We start from the raw sequence: 25,554 nt of genomic DNA, 5'->3' as shown, positions 1-25,554 counted from the left end.
TCCTCCAGAGCAGGTTTCCCGCCCTGGGAGTGCCCAGCCTGCAAGGCTCTGTTTGCCACTCCAGGCCACCTCCAGCCAGATCGCAGGGACGGGAACCGACAGTGCAGGGAACGGCCGTCCTGATGGAAAGGTGGCCCTGGCTGTCTAGCCTGGAGCTGGCCATGCCTCTGTGCTGGCACCCTAGGTGCTGGCCAAGTCTTAAACCAAGAGCATTTTCCTCAGGGTGGAGGTGGGGGGGGGGCCTGTCCTCCCCCAGAAGGAGCCAGCCCTCTTCCTGGTGCGTCTTGAGCACCGCTCCCACCTCGCCGCAGCAGGGCTGAGGCCAGGCTGTGTCAGGCACGGGCTTCACTGGAGAGCAGTGATTAGGCCTTTGAGCTGTTTGTGCTAATTTTCCTATTAAGCCATTGTTCGCATCAGGGTAAGGCGGCCAGACTTGGGATAATTAACGGTTTTGCAGATCAACAGAGTGCGAAGGAGATTGTGCTGTTGGTAAACAGTTTGGCAATTTGAAGAGCAAATTGTGGCTTGCCTGCGCCGAGAGAATACCAGGCTATTCCTCTGGAAACGCTGGGGAAGGAAGCGGCTGTCCGGGGCGGGAGTGGGGGTGGAGGGGCCCGAGGAATAGGGCTTAAACTCAGCGTGGACCACGCGCTCAGCCCTGCAGCAGGTGCCCCGCGGGGTTCTGGGGGTGGGTGGTCTAGTCCCTGGGATGTCGATCCAGCAGGAGACAGGCATGTGAGTGGGTTCTTAAAACAGCAGCACAAGCTCAGTGAAATAAATACCAGCTCACACGCACCAGGATGGCTATCATCAAAAAAGGGAAATGACAAGTGCTGGCCAGGAGGTGGAGAAATCGGAACCCTTGGGGGGTGGGAATGCAAACCGGTACAGCGAGAAACAGGATGGCAGGCCCTCCAGAAATTAAATATAGAGTTACCATATGGTTCAGTGGCCTGGAGTGGACGTTTGCATATTGTACCCGTGTTCATAGCGGCGTCATCCACAGCAGTCTGAAGGTGGAAGCAACCCAAGTGTCCATCGATGGACGAGTGGATAATCAGTCTGTGCTGTGTACATGGAATATTACCCAGCCGTAGAAAGGAGGGAAATTCTAACATGTGCTATGACATGGATGAACCTTGAGGACATGGTGCTAATGAGCCAGTCACAAAAGGATAAATACTGCCACGATGTCCTTTGACAGATGAATGGACAAAGAAGATGTGGTCTATACACAATGGAATATTACTCGGCCATCAGAAAGGACGGATCCCCACCATTTGCTTCGATGTGGATGGAACTGGAGGGTATGATGCTGAGTGAAGTAAGTCAATCAGAGAAGGACAATTATCATATGGTTTCACTCATACGGGGAATATAAGATATAGTGAAAGGGATTATAAGGGAAATGAGGGAAACTGAGTGAGAAAAATTAGAGAGGGAGACAAACCATGAGGCGCTCCTAACTCTGGGAAACAAATGGTGGAGGAGCGGGTTGTGGGCAGGGGGATGGGGTGACTGGGGGACAGGCACTGAGGAGGGCACTTGATGGAATGAGCACTGGGTGTTACACTATATGCTGGCAAATTGAATTTAAATAAAACCAAAGTAAAAAAAATTAATAGATAAAAGCAAAAAAATAATAATTTTTTAAAAAGAGACAAATACCGTATGATTCTGCTTGTGTGTGGTACCTAGAGTAGTCAAATTCATAGAGACGGAGAACAGAAGGGTGGTTGCCAGGGCCTGGGGGTGGAGAGGGAGCCATTATCTTTGTGGGGGACAGAGTTTCAGTTTGGGAAGATGACGAGGTCCGGGAGATGGGTGGGTTGCACAATAATGTGAATGCCCTTGATGCCACTGAATGTGCACTTAAAAATGACTAAGACAGTCAATGTTACATTAGATACATCTTACCACAAGAAAAGCAAAACACAACAGTGCTTGGGTGGGGATCTGAGAGCACAGAAGGTGCTAGAAATCAGAGTAACGGACGAGGCAGCAGCCAGCGCCCCCAGGAGACAGGTTCTAGTACCAAATACCCGTGGTGAGGATGGGCTGAATCATTAATAATCCAGCAAGCGCTGAGCACATCTTACCACACGCATCTGCTGCCTGTTGAACCCAGGACACGCCACCCTCGGGGGGCCCCAGACCCCCGGAGGCAGCGCCGACGAGGATGGAGGGCAGAGCCAAGGGCGTTCCAGGCCGTGGGGGCCGCCAGGGATACAGCAGGGCTCCCTGTGGGGTTTTCTTTTCTTTCTGTTTTTTTTTTTTTTTTTTTGCTATTCCCATTAGGCCCCCATCAATAGCGAAAGTAATTTCGGGTTCGGCGGAGAAGAATGCCCTCAATCACCCAGCGCCTATCATTTCCAGTAATGACTGTGTTCTGCTCACTGCGCTGCGAGACGCCCCGAAGCACTTATTTGCTCGAACTCTCAAGCAGCTGCTGGGGGGGCCGTGGGAGCTCCCGTTCCGGAGATCGTGGTCCGGGCCTCTCCGTCTCCTGCAGGAATGTCGCTGTCCCTGCTGGGCTGACCGGGACCTGCGTCAGGCTCTGTGTCTCCAGGCACCTGCTCGGCCTGGAGGGTTGGAGGCTGGCTGTCACCTGTGGCCTCCCACTGTGGGGAGGCTGTTAATCAGGATGATGATGACGAAGACGGTGACAGCCCCTTCAACATGCACGGCCCTTTACAGTTTATGCCTCACGTCCCCAATCGATATCTCATTTCATCTTCCCAGCCACCCTGGGGTTTTAAGGATTATCTGTATTTTCCAGGCAAGGGGCACGAAATGCCTCACCCAAGTGGTCATCAGTACAGATGACATTCCCCTCTGATGTGACCGATCCCAGGACAGAGCTCCCCCCCATCACAAACAGGGTCAGAGACTCTGACTCAAGGACATGCCTCGTTGTTCTCCATAAAATGGTGTCACAGAGGTGTCCCTGCCTGCCTTGTGGGCATGGTGGGAGGGCCTGGCGACACGGGAGACGGAATAGGGACTCAGGAAACTGAGGGGTCATGAGTCTGGTGTGGTCAGGACTGCTGTGGTTATGCCTCACTTTGTTGGCACCCTCTGCCTCTGCCTCAGAGTAAATTCGGATACTGTGAGTCATCCTTATGCAGGGAAACGGGCCGGGGCCCAGGATCACCACAGCGATGGGGCAATTCACATTAGTTATAAAGGGATAAAAAGGAGGGACCCCCTCTGAGATACAATCAAATGAGCTTCAAGTAGGAGCTGGTGTCACGGAGGGAGCCCCGCAGAGTTAATGGTGGGGCGACTGATTGAGGCCCTTGGGGGAGGAGGCTGGATGAAGTGGGTTAGGAAGCTGAGGTTGCCTGGTCACCGGGCCCAGCCTGTGCCGTCCTCGAGGGCTGGGGGTCAGCAGAGCTGGTGACATTATGTGCACGACCACACGAGCTGGAGTCGTCCCACAGTTTCCTTGGGCTTCCAGGAATTTGGTTAAGTATGACTAAGTTGGTGCCCTTGACTCATGCCTGACATAAATCTGGGGCTGGGGTGAGCAGAGAAAGAAGAGTCACCAAAGACTCCTGAATCCAGGGCCCTGGAGAAAGGCACTCTTAGCTCAACCAGACCGTCTCCCTCTTTGGGAGACCCGCTCCTTACCCACTCACAGCCCTCATCCTTGGTTCAGGGTGGACCCCATGCTCCCTTGCCCTGACATATTCCAAAGGTGGGCATGAACCAGGTCTGGACAACTGTAGGTCCCATGCTCTGGGTGGGGAGGGGAGGGACCCAGGCTGGAGAGCTGGCCCCTCGGCTAGAGCTGCTGGGGACGAGGCACGTCTTTCCTCCGGGATATGGAGGTGGTGAGTAAAAGGCTGCAGGTGCCCGTGTGCCCCCTTGCCCTCTCGTGGGCTCTGAGCTGAGGAACAGAAGCGGCTGGCAGGAGAGCAGCTGACAGGGGAACGGCCAGCCTAAGGACATCCCTCACTGGAGCCCCTCATCCAGCAGCGTCCGAACCCAACGGCCCCCCTGGACTTAGCGTCGTGAACCAACACACTCCCTTCCCTCTTGGAGCTCCACGGTGCCGAGTTCCTGTCATTAGTGCCCAAGACTGTTGCGACTAAAAATATACCAGGTATTTTAACCTCTTTAAACCTAGTTCTAAATTATGTATTGCTCCTTTAAATATAATCATTAGTGGTTGGTAATAATTTATCTTCAGGTCTTTTAATAAAATGTTCTGTGTTGTAGAAAACCCTAATTGAGTGGAGAAGCATTTAATAAAGGCAGCTTTCTTTGCTACGACAAGCCTCGGGAGGCCTAGCTTGCGGAGAAGGGGGTCATTGCAGGGGCCTTCGGGGAAGTGGATCTCCTTGGGGGGCTGGCCCTGCAGGTAGGGTGATGGCCAGTGAGGTGGTGGGACTCAGGGAGGCCCAACGGGTAGGCAGTGGTCCCCACTTAGTAGGACGAGAGGGGACGGATGCAGCTCCATGGATCAGGGGTCTAAGCCTCAGGATGCCTGAGCTCAGCCTCCTGATCCACTGGGTCATTTCATGCTCAACAGCAAGGCTACCACAAGTGTCATTGTCCCCATCTTGCTGCCCAGAACCAGAGGCTCGGCCCCTGCTGATGTCTTCAGCTAGTCAGTGGCAAAGTAGGGACTCAAAGCCCAGTCTCCCCATCCTCTGGCCGATGCCCTTGTGGATTAGGAGGACAACTGTCATCTCCTTGGAAGCAGCTGGAAATGGATTGCTGGCCCCAGTCTACAGATGGTCACACTGAGGACCAGAGGATTAGGGGCCTTGCCCAAGGGACTGGGGACATCCCTCGGGTCCCACATTCCTATATGTTTCATTGGGTCTCCTCCCAAGGATATGTTCAAGCTCCAACTCCTGGGACCTTATGTGGAAATTGGACTTTGGCAGATGTAATCAAAGTGAGATGAAGGTCTTATTGGAATGGGGCCCTAACCCCAAACTGAGTTAGGAACAGATGGGGCTAGGCAGGAAAAGATAAGAGAAAGGCCGAGAGTCAGGCTCCCATAGATCCCAAGGACCCGAAAGGCCCAGAGTCACGCTCCTACCCATCCCAAGGAAGCAGAGATAAGGCAGCAAAAACAGAGAAAAAACTAAAAATAATAAATAAACCTGGCTCCCTAGCTCCAAAATGTTAGGGAATATCTTCCTTTGATGGATACCAAGAACCTACCATATGTCAACCACTCAAGACAGCACCAAGAATCTCAAGGCCACAAGCTGCCTGGTCAAGTTTTCAGTAACAGACCAGCCTAAAAAACCTTCAGTGGCAAAAAACAAAAACAAAAACAAAAACAAAAAACAAAAAACCTTCAGTGGCAACCCTGTCAGGACCCCTCTCACTCCTGAGAGCTCTGTCTATATTCTCACTTAACAAACTTCTATCGCTTTACTCACTCTCCTTTGTCCGCGAGGTTCACCTTTCGACTCCGTGAGATAAGAACCCAGCTCTCCCATATCAAAATATCTGGTGTCCACCATATCAAAATGACTGGTGTCCTTATAAGAAGAGGAAAGAGACACAGATGCACAGAGGCATGGCCATGTGGTGACAGAGGCAGACGTTAGGGTGACCCTGCCACAGCCAGGAGCGCCGGGGCCACCAGCAGTTGGAAGAGGCCAGAAGGATCCTCTCTGAGAGGAAGCACAGCCTTGCTGACATCTTGAGTTTGGATTTCTGGCTTCCAGAACCGTGAACCAGTGCATCTGGGTGGTTTGAAGCCACCCAGGGTGTGGCGCTTTGTTAAGGCAGCCCTGGGCAACTTGCACACTTGGTACGCTGGACATGACCTGGCCACCAGGGATGTGCAGCTGGTCTGCTGGGAGAGAAGCAAGGCAAGTGAGGGAGGGGTGCGTGGGGTGGAGGTGACCGGGTCATGGAAACCACAGAGCGCCTTTAGCTGTGGCCTGGCTCAGTGAGGCTCAGCCCACGAGGAGGAGGAGGAGGCAGTCGCACCAGCCCACTGCAGAGCTGCCCCCTTGCCCCCGGGGCTCTGTAGCCCTGGGAGCCAGGAGCACAGGATGCTCTCAGAAGGGGAGGTTGTAACACCAAGAAAAACTCAGATGTTCGGTAAGCAGACTTCCATGCACAGCGCAGACTGCATTCAAGGCTGGTTTACACCGAGGGGCAAGGGGCACTGGGCAGGGAGACAGAGGCCCCCTGCTGGGTGAAGCGGCGGGGGCGGGGGGGCCAGGATGGCCCTTCTACAGCTTTGCTGTACAGTGGTCGCGGGGTCACTGGGCGCTGTGGGGAGTGCAGCATCTCAGGCCTCACCCTGGTCCTCCTGGGCCAGAATCTGTGTTGTAACCAGTTCCATATGCTGGAGAGGCCGCACGCTTAGCGGTGTGGTGAGAATCAGTGAGGTTGCCCGGTACAAATAAATCATCAAATTTGGATGTCCTGGGAAGCAGGGGCAATTATTAGTGCTGATTTTTTTTAAAGATTTTATTTATTGATTCACAAGAGACACACAGAGAGAGGCAGAGACACAGGCAGAGGGAGAAGCAGGCTCCCTGCAGGGAGCCCGATGTGGGACTCAATCCCGGGACTCCAGGATCATGCCCTGGGCCAAAGGTAGGCGCTAAACCGCTGAGCCACCCTGGAATCCCCCATATATTTTTTTAAGATTTTATTTATTGATTCACAAGAGACACAGAGAGAGGCAGAGACATAGGCAGCAGGAGAAGCAGGCTCCGTGCAGGGAGCCTGATGTGGGACTTGATCCCAGGACCCCGGGATCACGACCTGAGCCCAAGGCAGATGCTCAACCACTGAGCCACCCAGGTGCCCCTATTAGTGTTGATCTTTGAAGGAATTCACTGAGGTAGGGACAAGGAGGGGCTCAGTGACGTTCCCAGGTCCCATGGCCGGGAGGCGGTGGCTCAGAGCCCTTGGCTCCCAGGCCTGGCCCTTCTCACTGCCTCCCCGCCCCGGGCCCTGGCTCGGAACCACCGTGCAGCAGCTATGGTGCACCCCAGCCCTCTGCTGAGGAGTCATTGCCTCGGGCTCGCACCAAACTGGGAGGCAGGCCCCAGCACCAAACTTCCTCTTTGTTCTGTGTGCCCAGCTCTGTGTTGTGTCCCAGACACCATGTGCCATCTTGTCCTCAGACATCAGAGAGACAGATGATGCATGACCATCGAAGTTTCTGGGCTGGGGTTCCTGTTCAGAGCAGGATCTCTGACCTAGCCCAGATGAGGAGGAGTGGGCACATCGAGCAGGCCACCTGAGTCATATGAGTAAGATGCCCTCAGCGCTGTCTGACCCACTAAAGAGGGATGAACACGCATGATGACCAGACAGAGAGTGGCTAAAATCCTGATTATGGTATAAATTAAGAAGTGGCTCTCCTTAAGAGTGGCTGATGCTCCCCACAAATGGGGCCCCATTTGGTTCTCACAACCCCGGGCATAGGGGCTCCCGCCTTCCCTCCATCAGCAAGCGAGGACATGGACTCAGGTTAAGTCGCTTGGGCAGGCCTAACAGTATAAAGTGATGGAACCAGATTCGGGCCCAGGCCTGTGGGACTCCAAAGCTTGGTGTGCCCCCGTCTCCCCCGGGTCTACCCCCACTGGGGCCTGGGGCAGAGTTAGGGTGCCCACAGCCTTCTCACGGTGACCCCCTTGATCTAAGGAGGAGGTTGGAGGCTTCCATCCTTGCTTCCTGCCATGCCCGGGGGCCAGTCCAGTGTCATTTCACGGGGTCCTAGTCTCTCCCTCTCTCAGTGCTACATTAAGAGACTTGTTTAAAGTCCACTCTGCTGGGCTCAAAGCGTGAGCGTTCCTCTGGAAGGACCTATGTTCCTGAAGTCTCGCCGAGCCCTGGTCCCCAGGAAACAGCCCCCTCTCCTGTGCCCTCCCCCCACCTGCCGTTGCCTGCTGTTGTTCTGTTCCAAGGCCAAATGCCCCTTGTCCGCAGCCCACTCTGGCTACCTTGCTGGAGACCACTGTCCCCAGACACCGGGAAGCCCCTCCCATCCCCCTGCTGACCTGCGTCCTGTCTTTTTTGCTCCATTGGGCATCCCCCTTTTGGGCTCTCCCCGGGTGCCTGCTCTGCCCCTGTGAGCATGGCCAGGACACAGCAGCCATGAGGACCTGACCAGGTTTGCCCAACCTTGTGTCACCCGCTGGGTATCCCCATCCCATGAAGGTTAGTCAAGGGACGGCTGGAAGCCCGGGTGGGCTGCTCCTGGGCGGGCTGCTCCTGGGCCTGACCTCACAGCCTCAACTGTGCCTCTGGCTTGAATGGCTGGGTGACGCCAGGCACGGCCCTGAACTTTGCAAGCCTCTGAAACACCGTTTGTGACCCAGAAGCTTCTGAAATATTAAAATCTCGTTAGCTCCTGAGCTCCTCCAGGGTTGCAGAGTCCATGACTTCTTCTGGTCTCAAAAGTCAATTCTGGATTGTGGCCATTCACTTCTCTTTGCAGGGTGAGACTGGGCTGGGAGCAGATACCCCTCCTGGTCGCCCCTACCTCCCCTCAGCCCTTGGCTACCGGGTGAGGGATCTCCAGGCCCTCCCTGAGCCACCCCGGCTGCTCACTCGGCCACAGCACCCTGCACACCGTTCTGGAGCAGCAGGGACTCCCACAGCGGGCGCAGCTCTGATCCCCCTGACCCAGGGGACCCTGGGGTCAGCGGACCCAGGCTCCGTGGGCCTTGTCTCTTGCCCCAAGTTCTCTGACTTGGGGGTTTTGCCAGCATTCCACAAATCACTCAAATGAGGTATTCCAGTTACATTCTGCTATGTAAGAAATCGCCCTGGGGTGCCTGGGTGGCTCAGTGGTTGAGCACCTGCCTTTGGCCCAGGGAGTGATCCTGGAGTCCCGGGATCGCGTCCCACGTCAGGCTCCTGGTATGGAGCCTGCTTCTCCTTCCTCCTGTGTCTCTGCCTCTCTCTCTCTCTCTCTATCATAAATAAGTAAATAAAAATAAATCTTAAAAAAAATATCATTAACAGTAAATTTAAAAAAAAAAGGGGGGGGATCCCTGGGTGGCGCAGCAGTTTAGCACCTGCCTTTGGCCCAGGGCGCGATCCTGGGGACCCGGGATCGAGTCCCACGTTGGGCTCCCAGTGCATGGAGCCTGCTTCTCCCTCTGCCTGTGTCTCTGCCTCTCTCTCTCTCTCTCTCTCTCTCTCTGTGTTACTATCATAAATTAAAAAAAAAAAAAAAAGGAAAGAAAAAAATCACCCTAAATGTAGCAGCCCAGAAAATGTCACCAATCTTTTTATTGTCTCTCATGGCTTCTGTGGGGTCGGGGATTTGGGAAGGGTCCAGCTGAAAGGTCCTAACTCAGGATCTCATGTGGCTGCCATCAGACACGCTTCGAGTCAGAGCAGCACGAGCTGAAGGCCTTGGGGACCAACCAGGCATCACTTTCTTGAAGTCTCAGGGGCTCTTCTTACAGTCTCTCTCTCTCTCTCTCTCTCTCTCTCTCTCAGGCTGATTTGGGCTTCCTTACAACACGGCAGCCCCACGGTAGTCCGGCTGCTTGTATTTATGGCGGCTGAAGGCTTCACAGCTAATATCCCAGTGACTGAAGTGGAAGCCAGTGAGGGGGATGGTTGGGAGGGATTGGGGCTGAGGTAGGTATGCTCTGCAAGGCGAGCTTGAGCACAAGGTGGTCTCCTGGACGGGCCACTTGGCCTCTGGCCTGTCAGCAGCGTCCCGGGTTAGCCATCACTGGCCGCTCCACTGAGGGTGCGATGGCGTGTGTCCCGTCAGCCCCACGCAGCTCTCTTTCTCCTACTCCCGGGCCCTGCAACACGGCTCCAGCTCTGTCACCATGGACCTTTTTGTCTTTACTTTTCACTGAAGTGAACGAGAAAAGTACATACATCGTAAGCGCAGAAGTAAACACTATTCTGGCTTTTAATGCATTTGCTTCATTTTGCCTGTTTTTTAAACTTAAATGGACTCACAGTGTGTATTCTTTCTACGCATGCACCCCTTTGTCTGGATTCTTCCACCAACATTACGTCTGTGGGCTTCAGCTGTACCGCTGCATAGGATTCTAGTCCCCACGTGCTCACGGCTGTGAAGTCCCTCACACGATTGTGGTGCTGTTCATTTATCCATTCTACTCTTTTTCTTTTTAAAGATTTTATGTATTTATCCATGAGAGACACACAGAGAGAGACAGAGACAGAGAGATAGAGAGAGAGAGAGAGAGAGAGAGGCAGAAGGAGAGGCAGGCTCCTTGTGAGGAGCCCGATTCAAGACTCGATCCCAGAACCCCGGGATTATGGCCTACCCCAAAGGTAGATGCTCAACCACTGAGCCACCCAGGCACCCCTCTACTCTTCTATTTTTGATGGCATCTACGTCATTTTGCTTCTTGGTTAATACAAAGAGTGCTGCTAAGAACATTCCAGTACATATTTTCGGTACACAAGTGTACACATCTGTGTTGGGTATAAACACAGGAGCCCGTTGGGAGCAGAGGTAGCCATGTATTTCAGAAGGGTCTCCAAGGATCTGTAAAGATGAACCTTTTCACCTAGAAGTCCCTCACACTAGTGAGAGAGTGAGCAGAGCTTGCTGGGTCATGCACCAAGGCCACCCTTCACCTCAACCCCAAGAAGCATTGGAGAAACCCCAGCTATTGGACTCTCTGCGCCTGGGCAGCCTCGGCAGACAGGGCTGCCTGCTGCCAGAACCCTACACACTACTGCTTCCCGTGGGCCAAGTCACCCTTTGAGGTGATGGGGGAGTGGATGTTTTGATTACAGGTTAATAATTAACCGTTGTCACAGCGAGGACAGAAGCCACAAGAGAGCAGGACTGGGACGCCCAAAGCTCTGTTTCTCACATCTGCCTAGAGAAATGTGTGTTCATGTGTGTGTATGTTTAGAAGAGATGCGTCATAGGGATTGGATGGTGGGCAGGTTGCAAGTGTGGGGGCTGGGTAAGCAGTCTCTGGAAGGCTGTTATCCTTGCAGCCGATGCTGGAGCCTGAAGTCCCCAAGACAGGCCGGGAGGGAGAGAATTGAAGTCCCTAGGACATAACGGTGGGAGGGAAGTAGACATCAAGAAAGGAGAGGAAGAACAAGCTGGAACCATTGAGCGGAGCTGGAGCCCACAAGGATGGATTCAGATGTGCATCAGTTCTGTTGCCTCTGACCTTGGGGCGTGGGTATCCCCCAGAAGTGGCACCCTCCTCATAGAGCCAAGTATACACAGCTGCTTTCTTCATTTCCTTTCTTTTCTTAATTGGTTTCTTAATGTCCTTTCCAGATTGGCCATTGGTAGTGGATAGCAACATAACTGTTTTTATGTGTTGATTTTGTGTCCTGCTACTTTGTTGAACTCATTTATTAGTTCTGATAGGGTTGTGTGTTTGTGTGTGTGTGTGTGTGTCTGTGTGTGTGTGTGTGTGTGAAATCTTTAGGATATCATCTGCAAACAGAGATCATTTTACTTCTTCCTTTCCAATTCGGATGCCCTTTCTTTCTTTCTCTTGCCCAACTTTTCTGGACAGAACTTCTAGTACATATGTTGCACAGACATGATAAGTGGACATCCTTGCGCTGTTCCTGATGTTAGAGAGAAAGCTTTCAGCCCTCCACCACTGAATATGGTATTTCTGGTGGGTTTTCCATCCGTGGCTTTTATTATGTTGAGGTACTTTCTTTATATTTCTACTTTACTGGGTGTTTTTATCATGAATGCGTATTGTATTTTATCAAATGGTTTTTCTGCGTTGATTGAGACGTCATGTGGCTCCCCCACTTTCTTCTGTTGATGTGGTTTATCTCAGTGATCAGTTTTTATATGTCAAACCATCCTTGCATTCTAGCAAGAAATCCTATTTGGCCATGCTTAATTTATTTATTTTTATTATTTTTAAAGATTTTATTTATTTGTTCATGAGAGACACACACAGAGAGAGAGACACAGGCAGAGGGAGAAGCAGGTTCCCTGCAAGGGAGCCCTATGCAGGACTTGATCCCAGGACCCCAGGATCCTGAATCATGACCTAAACCAAAGGCAGATGCTCAACTGCTGAGCCACCCAGGCATCTCTGGCCATGTTTAATTTAGTTTGCTAGTATTTTATTGAGGATTTTTGTATCAGTGGTGATGAAGGGATACCTTTTCTTGTAATGTCTTCATCTGGCTTTGCCATCAGTGCAGTGCTAGCCTCATAGAGTGACTTAGGCAGCATTCCCTCTTCAATTTTTTGGGAAAGGTTTGGGAAGGATTGGTATGAATTATTCTCCAAATATTTGGTGGGATTTACCAGGGAAGCCATTAGATCCAGGGAATTTTTTTTTTTTTTTTGTCAGATGTTGATTACTGATTCAATCTCCTTACTAGTTTTAGATCTACTCAGCTTTTCTCTTTCTTTGTGATTCAGTCTTGGTAGGCTCCATGTTTCTAGGGATTGCATCTAGGTTGTCTTCTTTGTTTCATTTACAAGTGTTCATAGTACTTTTTATAATCCTTTCTATTTCTGTAGGATCAGTAGTAATGTCCCCAGTTTCCTTTCTGATTTTTGTAATTTGATCTTTCTCTTGTCTTTTTAAGTCATCCTAACTAAAAGTGTGTCTGTTTTGTTGGGATTTTTCAAGAGCTTACTTTTGATTTTTAAAAAAATTTCTGTATTTTTTCTCTTCTCTATTTCACTTATCTCTGCTCTGATCTTTATTATTTCTTTTTTTCTGCTAGCTTTGGATTTAGTTTGTCCTTCTAGTTCCTTAAGCTGTAAAGTTAGGTTGTTGATTTGAGATTTTCTTTCTTTTTTTTTTTTTTTAAGGTAAGCATATATAGCTATAAAAATCCCCCGACTACTACTTTTGCTGCATCCCACAAAATTTGGTATGTTGGATTTTTGTGTTCACTTGTCTCTAAGTATTTTCTGATTTCCCTTATTATTTCTTCTTTGACTCATTGGTACCTTAAGGCTGTGGTATTTAATTTCCACTACTTCCCGAATTTTCTGGGTTTTCCTATTGTTCTTGATTTCCAAATTCATCCTGTTGTGTTCAGAGAAGATACTTTGTATGATACTTACCTTTTGAAGTCTGTTGACATTTCCTCTGCCATCTGGCCTATGGCCCACTCTAGAGAATGTCCTGTGTGCACTTGAGAAGAATGTGGGTTCTGTTGCTGGGCACAATGTTCTGTGATGTTGTTAGATCTACTTGGTTTATTGTGCTGTTCAAGTTCTCTAGCTCCCTATTTATTTTCTTCTATCTATGAGAGTGGGATCCTGAAGTCTCTATTAGGGTAGAATGAATATATGTTTTAGGGAGACACAATTCAACCCATAACCCCTCCCTCCAACTATAGCCATGTCAAAATGCTTAAGACCTTCAAATATCTTGTGTGACATGGTACAAGGGACTTTGTAAGTGTGATTAAATTAAGGGTCTTGAGATTGGAAGATCATCCTGGGTCTATTGGGTGCATCCAAAGCAATCACAACAATCCCTATAAATAAGAGAGAGGCAGGAGGCTCAGAGTCAGAGAAAGAGATGAGAGGACAGAATTGGAGGTCAGGGGGCACCTGGGTGGCTCAGTGGTCGAGTGTCTGCCTTTGACTCAGGTCATAATCCCAATGTCCTGAGATCAAGTCCCGCATTGGGGTCCCTGAAGGGAGTCTGCTTCTCCCTTTTCCTATGTCTCTGCCTCTCTCTGTGTGTCTGTCATGAATACATAATAAAATCTTAAAAAAAAATAATCAGAGGTCAGAGTGACACAGGGCACAAGCCAAGATCCAGGGCAAACACTAAAAGCTGGAAAGGCAAGGAAACAGATTCTCCCCTAGAACCTCCAGAAAGAACACAGCCCTGCTGACCCACTGCAGCCTGCTGCCTTCCAGAACTCGATGAAAATAAACTTGTGTTGTTTTAAGCCACTACGTTTGTGGTGATTTGTCACCACAACCTGTGGAAGCTGGTACAGTGCCCATAGCACCAAGGGTCTCTTGGGTCTGGAACAACCAGAGCCCTGAGGAGGCCCTCCATTCTTGAACCCCAAATGCAGACTCTGAGGGGTTCTCTATGACCTAGGGAAGGTTACCCCCTCTCCTCTGCCCCTCTGTCATCTGTCTATAAATGAGGGTGTTGAGCCATACCCATCATTTCTAGATCCTGTAACTCCCAGACCCTAACATCCTCTTCCCGGCCAGATGGGACCCACAGAGAGTCACCAATTTCCTGTGATAAGAAGGAGGGACATTTACAAAGATAAGCAACTGCCCTCCACTCTCCCATCATCTCATGAATGAGGGGACGTGATCACACACTGCAGCACGAAGGCCAGGACGTCACAGTGGACACTCTCAGCTTTAGGAAAACCTCAGCCCACCGACATAGTTCTCCCTTTGTTGCAGGCCACCGTCTCTCACAGACTATGGAGCAGGACTTCTAGTCAGGCCTCCTGATGGCATCGCCCAACCAGAGCCAGCTCCTAACTGGCTTTCTCCCGGCTCCAGGAGAGACGTCAGCTTGTTACATCCCCTCACCTCCATCAGATTCCATCACGCCCTCTGAACTGTGAGATCCAGTCAAGGCCACCGATCTTAAATAGAATCCCATCAAGACCCGTTACCTGGGACATCTGGGTGACTCAGTGGCTGAGCATCTGCCTTTGGCTCAGGTCATGATCTCAGAGTCCTGAGATCGAGTCCTGCATCAGGCTCTCTGCAGGGAGCCTGCTTCTCCCTCTGCTTGTGTCTCTGCCTCTCTCTGTGTGTCTCTCATGAATAAATAAATAAATAAAATGTTTAATAATAAAAAAAGACCCGTTCACCTGAGTGTGGGGGAGGAAGGGGAGCTGAAGACACAGGGCCTGTATACTTGGCATGTGCTCCCATGCCCTCTGCTAGCCTGAGAATCTGGAGGCACTGCTGGCATCTTCCAGAGTGTAGACTTTTTGTCTCCCCAGGTTCTTTCTTTAAACTCACCTTAATGTGCCCCCTTGATGTCAGAGGCAGGACCTGGTGTCATCACTGGCTGTGCTAAGCCTTCCATCTGCCTTTCAGCTGGGCCCTTTCTGCCCCTATGCTTGTTGACTCCATGCTATGCGGTGTCCTCTCAGCTTCCCTCGTGAGGAAAGCTTTTACTGTTTTTTGTCTTTAGTGGGACCCCAGTTTTGGGGCATAGGCTTTGCGACTCTGTTTTGACAACTAGGAAGCTTCCTTCCAGCTGTGTTGTGTGCCCACCAGGAGAAGGCATACAAGTGTCCTCTGGGCAAGGAGATGGTGTGGTGAGAGCCCATGGTGAGAGCCCAGGGTGAGGTGGGGGAGTTTTGCAAGCTGCTTGTTCAAATGTGGTGACTTGGTGGGAGAATCTACACCACCGAAATTGGAACAACTACCCACCAGGCACCTGGCCCCATTTACAGTGATGGGGCTCCTGTAACCCTGGGCCTTCCTCATTTAGCTCAGCGGGTTTCAGTTCTGGCTCACAATGCAGTTGCCCGCACAACCTTTACCCCCACCCGAAATCAACTACATCTGGGACCAAGCTCTGTGCATGGGTCATTTTTTTTTTTTTTTTTAGATTTTGTTTATTTATTCATGAGAGACACAGAGAGAGAGGCAGAGACACAGGCAGAGGGAGAAGCAGGCTCCACGTAGAGAGTCTGATGCGGGGTTCGATCCCAGGAACCTGGGATCATGATCTGAGCCAAAAGCAGATGCTCAACCACTGAGCCACCCAGGTGTCCTGTGCATGGGTCATTTTAGTCCTCTGTGACTTTTTTCATGTGCAATCAAAGTTGAGAAGCCAGAGCAGAACCTCTCTTCAGAGAGGTTCACCCCCAGTAGACTAGCTGGCTGGGCCAGCTCTGACCCTGTTGCTGGTTGCCCAGAGCAGGGCTGGGGTCAGTCTGAGGGGGCAGGGCGGGGCTGCTTCTTCATTACGAAGGGCTGTTTGGGCAGCCCGGGTGGCTCAGGGGTTTAGCGCCGCCTTCAGCCCTGGGCCTGATCTTGGAGACCTGGGATCGAGTCCCATGTCAGGTTCCCTGCATGGAGCCTGCTTCTCCCCCTGCCTGGGTCTCTGCCTCTGTGTGTGTGTGTGTGTGTGTGTGTGTGTGTGTCTTTCATGAATAAATAAATAAAATCTTAAAAAAAAAAAAAAGAAGAAGAAGAAGGGCTGTTTGTGCTGTGGACCAGACCAGCCGCTGATTCCCAGGCTGGGTATTTACCCAACACTTAACTGGCTCTTTATCTCTTTCAACAGAAATCACCTCGGGAACTCTGCCGTGGGGCCAGCATATACCTTTCCAGGTTGCAAACACACCTGTCGACTACCCTCCCTGCTCAAGCGAGCCCGCCACTCCCTGTGGGCCTCTGCCCTTGGGTGTGAATTGGGGCTCAGGAGGGGACAGGAAGCCCCTCCAGCTTTGCCCCTGGGGACTGCTCGGGCTGGAATCACCTGGTCTCTTCCCTTCTCAGGAGACACAGTCTGAGAGGCAGAGCGGGGCCTGGAGCCGGGCTCCCTCGGGACACCACGCTCCCTCTGAGGTGTGGGCCCCAGGGTCCCTGTCCCCAGGCTCCACCAGGAAGCCCATGGCTATGACTGAAGTCCCCAAGGGGAAGTGTGGACACAAGGAAAGGGTGGGGACCCTGGGGAGCTGGGGCTGGAGGGGGGAAGCTATCCACGTTGGAGGGTAGGGGGGTGCCTACCACATTGGATATTTTCACCCTTCTTGTTAGCAGAGCCTCCAAGGTCTTAGTTGGGCCAGATCCATGTTCCTCTTTGAAATGACTTGTTTGCGGTGAGGACCTTGCCAAGGAAGTAGAGGCCTGCCCACCAACATGCCATCAGCAATTCCGGCTCGTGGCTGGAAGAGCCGCAAGATGGAAGGAGCTGGAGTCACCTCCAGTGAGAAGTGAGGAGACCTCTGTTGTCGAGCTATCCTGTGTCCTGGACTGTTTGTTACAGCATCTGGAGCTGTCCTAACCAACACCGTCTCCCCGCACTGTTGGGAAGATGGAACGGATGCAGAAGAGCCTAGCATGGTGCCTGGAACACAGAGAGTGCGGGTACTTACTAGAAGTTACTTTGCTTCTTTCCTAATTAGTATTAACTTTTCCCCAGCACATGGGTAGATGTGGTCTCAGACCTTTCCTAGACTCTGGATTGATGGTTTAGCTCATTTTATAATTATGTTATTAATATGAATGATAATAAACACGAGTAGAAACATTTTATTATTACTCTAAGCTTAGACTTTTTTACGAACCCGGTTTTTAAGGGGCCACTATTAGATACTTCGCATTCACGGAGCAGTGGCAGACAGAGAGCTTTGGGTTGCAGGTGACAGAAAACCATTTCAAACTGGCTTAAACAAATTAGGCAGTTGATTGATACGTAAATACACCAATAGGAATATAGATGCTTAGAATGTGTCATTCAGGTACGGCTGTACCCAGGCCCCTAGACGATGCTTCAGAGTTGTTTCCCCACCTCTCAGCTCACCTCCCTCCCCCCGCTTTTTTTTTTTTTATAAAGATTTTATTTATTCATGAGAGACACACACACACAGAGAGAGAGAGAGAGAGAGACAGGCAGAGGGAGAAGCAGGCTCCATTCAGGGAGCCTGACATGGGACTCGATCCTGGGTCTCCAGGATCACGCCCAGGGCTGAAGGTGGTGCTAACCTGCTGAGCCACCCAGGCTGCCCACCTTCCCCCTTTTTTTTGTTACCCTGGGGGAAGGTTCTCACATGAGTGGGCCAGTCCTCTGGCCACACCCCCTCAACTCAGCACCTAGTTCAAAACAAAACTTCTCTTTCCCCAATGCTACAGTTTTGGGGGTGGATATTTAAAATTTACGTGTCATACATTTGGCTGCAGGGACTGAGGCTCTGCAACTACCATCACGAAGCAGTTTTCCCAAAGTCTCCAGGCCCCTTTCTAAAAACCCAGACCAGAACCATCCTCTTATTTCTGCTCCTTGGGACTGTGGGGCAGAAAACCAGATCACAAAGGGCACAAGCTGAAGGGACAGGGAAAATTTTAGGCCAGAGAAGGGATGCTTGAGGAGGTCAGGAGAACCGTCTTCACTCTCTGGAGAAGCAGTGTGTTTCTGTGCCATGTGGTTCTGGAAGGACACAGCTGGACGGACACAAGGAAGCTGGATTTTGCTCAACCCGAAGAAGCACTTTTTGCAAGACAGGGCCCCCCAGCACTGGAAGGGCTGTCTCGGGGTAGTAGGTGGTCGTCCGGGAGGCTGCAGTCGGAGCCAGGGCCCCGGGGAGGAGTCTGCATCATGGCTCTGCCATGGATTCCGGAGCTCAGGGTTTCTTTGGTCCCGAGGGGTAACGATAACGCCTTCGTGGAGATCCAATGATGGTAGTTGAGGTGGTGTTTTGCAAACAGGAGCACGCGAAACAAATATGACCATGCTCAGTCCAGGAAGCTGCAAGGGCACAGGGCAGCGGGAGCTCAGAGGCAGGTGTGTGCGCATGCAGACTGTGTGTAGGCACATGTTTGGGGCAGAGTCAAGGCCTCAGAGGCCAAGGAGGGGTGCTGATGGGGTGCCACTGGCCAGAGCTCTGCAGAGGCCTCAGACCAGAGCTTTCAGTTTCCTACAAAATGCCAGGCCTGGCTCCCTGACATCTGGGAGCTCACCCTACAGGGAGTGGAGCCTGAGCAACAGACACAGGACATGAGCAAGCTTATTGATGAAAGAAGGTGTGATCAGTGCTTTGGGGGAAGCGTGGAGCATAATTAAGGAGGCTAGTGTGTGCACCGGGTGCCCCATGTTCACAGGCCTCAACGAGAAGCTGGGGGCTTCCAGCAAGAACAGGAAGGATGTGAAAACTCTGAACCCATGCTCCTAACTGGGGCTGGCACCACCCGCCTGGCCAGTCTGGCAGCCCTGCTCCCGGCTCTGGGCCTCCCCCAGGTGGGCTGAGCTCGAGAGCCACTGGGAAGAGCCCAGTGGGGGTGGCAGTGAGGACTCCTCCTACAGGAGAGTCAGGGCTGAAGCTGTGCCAGGAGGAGAGATATCCTTCCCCTGATAGATCCAACTGAGCCATGCTCCTCCAGGCGGCCACCGGGTCACCCGAGGTCACCAGGGAAGGGCTGGGTTCTCGGACACGCCAGCAGGCCTGCAGACATCATTTTATCAACGTCTCAGGAAACACAGATCCATGTGCGCGTCCCTCTGGCTACTTCCTGTCGGCTGGGCTCCAGGCCAGACCCTGTCCACTTTCCTGGGAACATCCTAGAGGGAGGCTGTGGGCTGCAGGGTAGGCAGGAGAGAGTTCTAATCCCCATTTGGCCCTGGGGCTGGGGATTCATCTTTGGGGGCCTTCATTCCTTCCCTGGAAATGAGGAAGATGGCAGGTCTTCTTACGGGGAGGGTCAAACGGGTCGTGACCAAGGTGTGGAGTCGGTGACTGGCTTGTAGGAGCTGCTCAGGGATTCCCAGTGGAAATGGGGGTGTGGGTTGGAGGCAATGGGCCTTGAGCGGCTCTAGCGGTCTGGAGCACGGCCCCAGGGCTGCCATCCTCCCAGCGGGACCGTTGGGAATGTCCCAGGAGATGATGATGGGACAGGGCTCCTCAGGGAAACAAGGCATTGCTGAACAGCCCTGTTTTGGGATTGAGAATCTTCTAAGGAGCTTCTCAGTAGCTCATTATCCCCAGATATGGCCCTCCCTGTCATCCCAGGATTGTTCCTGAAAGAGTAGGAAAATCATCCCATAACCACTTCCTGGCCTCCCCACCAGGAGCACTTCATCATGAGGACATGGGTGTGACTTGTGACTTCGGGATCAGTGCTGAGGAGTTTACAGAGTGAAGCCACATCTGCTCTCTTGACTCGCTCTCAGACACCCCATGGGTTATGTCCTTCTCTACCCATTTCATAGATGAGAAGACTGAGGCCCAGAGAGGTCAGGTGCCATCCTCAGGGGTACACAGTCAGCAAATGCTGAGCCCGTGCTCACCCAGGTCTTCTGGAACAGGCTGAGTGCATAGCTGGTGCCCTGACTGTTCTGCTGGGTATCTGCCACTTGGGACCACAATTAAGAGGGCCTTCCCCACCCTCAAAACCACCTTGTTTGAATTCTAAATTATATGATCTGAAATGAAGGCCGTGATGGTTTCTACTATATCCCTGATGATTTCAAGGGGTTTAGTGTGATGGGAGATCCCACAGCCCACGCTGTGGAACTGGGGGGTGAGAAAGGGGGAGAGAGAGCCTCTTCCCAGAGAGTCAGCTACCCCCTGCCCTCTGCTGCAGGTGGGCTGCTCCTGGTCTAGCCTTTTCCAGCACCAGACGGGCGCTTCCCTGCCCACTGTCCGCCTTTCCGCTCTTCCTTCTCCTCCTCCATCCTTCCAGGGCTCCCTGCAGCTCTGGCCACCTGCTCCCCAGACCACCCGCTCCCCATGGCTCTCCAGAAGGCCACACTTGGGCACCTCTGCAGATCCCCACTGGGCATTCTCCAGGGATAGCTCTGTCTAAAGATGTGGGTATGGTTCAATGGATCCTGACTTGTCCCCACCCTCACCACTGGGGACCCACCTTCACCCCCCATCCCTCACCACTGGGGACTCACCTTCACCCCCCCATCCCTCACCACTGGGGACTCACCTTCACCCCCCATCCCTCACCACTGGGGACTCACCTTCATCCACCCCCATTCCTCACCACTTCATCCGCCCCCATCCCTCACCACTGGGGACCCACCCTCACCCCCCCATCCCTCACCACTGGGGACCCACCTTCATCCACCCCCATCCCTCACACAGGGGATCCATCTTCATCCAGAGGCAGAGCTCCAGGACCTCCAACCAAGTCAGCCAGACACTGCCAGGTGTCACTCCCCTGCTCCTTTCCAGCCACGTCTAACTCATGGTACCCATTGCACCGATGGACCATCAGATGCACATTCTAGATCCAGGGGGAGCTGGGGAAAGGAGGACGGGAGCCCCTCCACTTGCAGGCCAAGCCTGTTGGGGGTGTAGTGGAGGCTGGGACCCTGTCTGTTGTAGCAGGTACACCCCAAATCTAAAGAGCAGACATGGGAAGGGACCCGTGGAATGCGTGGCTTCCGTCTGAGCGCAGGTAGAGGGCGGACGTGGGTGCGGGTGAGTCACGCGTGGCTCTGGGACGGATTCCCAGGAGTGCCCTGGAAAAGTACAAAGCCATTATTTACAGGGCAGTGTGACGCCAGCTTTTCCTTTGACATCGATTGTCGCCGGGCTGCTGCTGCATACATTTCCGAAAATGCCTCTGGTGGGTGACATTTATCAAATCAAGTGCTTTCTAGTTTTATTCCCCAAATACATAGACAATTCTCTTTGTAGATAATGTTGCCAGCCTGCCCGGGCCTGCGCAGTGAATGATCCGATTGTTGGGGGGGGTATCTCCTGGCAGCAGAGGGAAAGGAGAGCGAGGCCCGGGGTCCACTGGGGGATGTAAGGGCGGGTGTGGCTCAGGGGTCCCCCTCCACTCTCTCCTTCCCCACGGCGGGGTGTGGGCAGGACGGGGGTGGGGGCTGCAGGCTCCTGCCCCCCTTGGCCTTGCGCACAGATCTTTGGAGACGCTCGGGCCGCCGTGGCCTTCCTGCAGCCCGAGCCCCGAGCGGGGCACCATGCCAGGCGGCAGCCGCCATGGGGTAGGGTGCGGTCCATCCCCCGCCGCTGAAGGGGCTCCACTGGGGGCCAGCATCGCCCCCCAAGTCCACAGCAGCACGAGGAGTGGTCGGCCCTCTGACCCCACCCCAAACTCATGCTCTCCTGCCACCTGTTCCAGGAAGAGCTGGCCAAAGGGGGTATGGGGAGCCGCTTGCTGCCCTCCTAGGCTCTGGGCATACTCCCTGGGGGCACCCCAGGAATGTGTCCTGCACCCTCCCGACGTGCCAGGCCCTGGGCCAGGCAATCTGTGGCCATCCCGTCTACTCCAAGGGGTAGATCTTGGTCCTCTCCCTTTTTATAGGCAAGAGTGTTTCCTTGCCCAAGGCCACCTCTCTGGTGTCGGGCACAGCTAGGGCTGTACCCCTTGTCCCCCCCACCCCGTGCTGTGCCCATGACCTTGACGGCTCCCTCCGCTCTTCCTCCTCGCATGCAGGGGCTGCCCCGCTGACTGCTCCCTGGGCTGCGCTGCTCGCGGGGCCAACCCTGAACCTCAGGACACGCTGAGGGGCCGTTGGCAGAAGGGCGGGATGGAGGAAGCCAACCTGACTGAGATCCAACCCCCCGACGTCTCCCCTCTGCCCTCCGGGAGGCACCCCTCTTCCCGGGGCCCCCTCTACAGGAAGGGCACAGAGGGGCCGAGAGGGTCTCTGGGCCCCTCTGGCTCCTGCTCCTGCAGCTGCAGTGTCCTGGGTCGTTCTGGGAGAGGCACGAGGCCGGTCCCCAGACGGAAGACGGTTCCTTCAGAGCAGCCTGTAGGCGACAGCGGCAAAGCGCGCCCTCGGTCACGGTGGACGGAGCAGGTGAGGCGATGGAGGCCAGACACGACAGCCGTGCCCGCTGCCACCTCCACGGAATGGAGGGCTCCTGCCTCCTGCCTCTGTGTGAGCACAGAGCGGTGACAGCTGCGGCATCTCATCTGTGCGGGTCACCTGCTCCCGCCCTCCTCTTAGGCTCCGGTGGGCATGACTTGCCCACCGTGTCCCAGAACTGGTGGGAGAGCATCCAGAAGTTTCACCATCTTGGACACCTGTGGCTGGGTCGGTAAGATGACCCTGTCCCCCACCCCACCCCCGCCCCGACATCCTCCCGCTGTGGACGGCATTGACAGCATTGTTTTTACTAAGGCTCCATCGTGGGTCCGGAGCCCGAGAGGCCTGAGTGTCAGTCCCTGCTGTCCCCCCACCACGCGGAGAAGATCAGAGGGCCTGGAGCCCTGGACCAGCAGGAGGCCTGGCGCCAGGTGAGGCGGGAAGGAGCGTGGCTCCTCCGCAGACCCCACAGAGGTCTGGGGACCAGGTCTCTCTACAGCCCCCCACCGAGGAGGCAGTCTGCTGGTCGGTAGAACTTGCCTGATGAGACATCTCGGTCCCCTAAAGGAGCTGTCGTCTCTGGGTGGCTCCCAGAAAGGCCCTCCAAGCCCCCTCCTCTGCAGCCCAGAGCCATGCAGAGTCTTCACGGGAGACCCTTCAGAGGCTGTGAGCGGGGTGTTGGGTGCCCCGTGGCTTCCAGCACACCCCACCCCACCCCAAGGTGCCCAGCCTGCATTTTCAACATCTATTTTCTCTTTCAAATGGAAGGGGAAGAAATAACAAAGGAAGGTCCCAGAAGATCTAAAAGGTTTTCAGTGCTGCGAGCACTTCGGCGGCCGGCTGAGCAGGGGAGCGCCGGGGAGGCACTCGGGCCCGCGAAGTCAGACAGAATTTTCCATCGCGTCCTCCTCCGGTCGTGGTGTGCATCCCTGTGAGGGGGCCCTCGAGATGGGGGTGTCCGGGGGGTGATGGCAATGGCCTTCCCCGAGGGAAGAAGCGCCGGGCCAAGCTGTGTGTGGGAGTCTGTCCTCCGGCACCTGCTTCCATCTTCTTCGGGGCCCTGTTTCCTGCTGGGGGAGCAAGAGGGGGTCCCAGCCCAGAGGGGTGGGCACCCCCTGCCTCGACTGTCCCCAGGGTGACCGAAGCCCTCCTGTGTGCCAGCTGCTGGAAGCTCGGGGGTCACGGGCAGCTGAATGCTTTCGCAGAGGGAGGTGGTTAAAAGAGGCACAGAGCCCACACTGAGGACCCCTCAACTCACTCGCAGGCCCTCACTGTGCCCCCTTCACACCCCAGCAGACCAAGAACGGTGCCCACTGCACATTCGTTCACATGCACTGAACCTACGTGCCGCAGCAGGAGGTACCCGGGCAGGTGCGTGGGCAGGGCCTGGGGGCTGTGGCAGGTTCCCTGACCTCCCTGAGCCCCAGGGGTCCTCGTGTCACATAAAGCTGGCCACCTCACCCCCCCACCCCCCGGGAAGCCCGTCTGTTCAACCAGAGGTGCCGGGAAAGACAATTACTGCTGCACACACCCTCTTACACACGCATTCACCCACGTACACACACGTTCCCGGGTGCACGCACGCACACACACATTAGAGAGTCTACAGCTGGGAAGCACGGGGCTGAGCAGAGGTTGTGCAGGGAAGAGCAAAGTGAGAAAGAAGCTGGGGACCCGGCTCAGCATCTCCCGGTCGGGGTGGGGGTGGCTGGAGGCCTGGAGGGAGAGGCTCGGAGCACCTGCCCTGCCCGGTGAGGCGCTGCCTGGGCTGAGCTGACACTCTGCAGCCAAAGGCCTCCCTCTGCACCTGTTCCCCGCAGCGTGTCCCTGTCCCTGAGCCATCGTGGAGTCCCTACCCTCCCGCCGTGTCCAGGTGGAAGTCTCAGATCTGGAGGAAGCGATAGACAAGTTGCCCCCAGCCTCCGGGCCTCCCCACCCCTCAGCACCCCCCACCCCCTGTCTCAGATGAGACAGTGTTTGAGACACCCGGGGCCTGGGGCGGCCCTTGTGGATGCGGGTCCCTTCCAGGGGGCGCTCAGCCTGACAGCCCCACCCTCCTGCCCCTTAGATCTCTGAGCGCCACTGTCAAGGCGCGCTGGCAAGTTCCTGCCCCTGGGGACCCCACAGGACCCCTGCACACCACAAACCTCGGGGGGAGGGGCAGGGGGTGTCCCGGGCCAGGAGTGTTTATCAAGAATGGCTGCCTCTTCCTTCTTCAGTGTCTCCCGTAATTAAAAGCCCAGCCCGGTATCTGCAGTTTTCATTTTCCAGAGCCGTGGCCTTGGAGATTAATCATTATTTGCAAACACTGCCTCCTCATCACGGTCACCGCAGGGCACGAACCACTGCTGCTGGCAATTCGGAAGGAATGAGGTGGAGGCTGCGGGGGGCGGGCAGGCTGCGCGGTGGGCCGAAGCCCTGGCCTCTGTCCCCCAGCAGGCTGCCGGCCACGGGCCATCGGGGTGGGAGTTGCTCCTCCTCAGGGCCCCTGGCGGTGGGGCGGGGGCGGGGATGGGGGCTAGATCGTAGGTGAGCAAATCCACATCCAAGCCCAACTGGCCTCTCGATGAGACCAGTGCCCTCAAAGTTCTCCCCCATGGCCAGCCCCTGACCTCCCGGCCGCATGTCTTTGCATCATTCGGGTGGCCTGTTCTTGCAGCAGAGATTTTATAAACCAGGTCAACCCAGGGCACTTCTGACTCAACCTTGTATTTCTAAGAAACACTCATACTCATGTGTAGCGTTTACCAGCCGCAGATCAGCCCCACGCCTGGGCTGCTGAACACACCAACACGGGTCCCCCCCGCCCCCTGGCCCAGCTCAAGCCAGCCGGCATCTGGAGAGAATCAAGGGACTTGCTATTTCTTCCAATTATTAAATGGAGCATTTAGTTTGCTGTGGATGTTGGAGTGTGCACAGTGACCCCACTCTGCTTTCACTCTTTTTGACGCTGAGTCGTAGGATCCACGGTCAGAGCGGGCTGGATCTTCGCCTGCTCATACAAGCCCCTCTCTGTGCCCGCTGCCCCTACTGCGAGTGCGGAGCTGGAAGCAGAGACGGCTCAGGCCTCCCGCAGCTCTGGGCCCTTCTGAAAAGCAGCCAGGCCAGCGTTCACCAGCCAGGACTCAGCCTG

The sequence above is a fragment of the Vulpes vulpes genome, chromosome 8 (genome assembly GCF_048418805.1).
Source record: "Vulpes vulpes isolate BD-2025 chromosome 8, VulVul3, whole genome shotgun sequence".
NCBI lineage: Eukaryota > Metazoa > Chordata > Mammalia > Carnivora > Canidae > Vulpes > Vulpes vulpes.
This window is presented reverse-complemented; position numbering follows the sequence as displayed.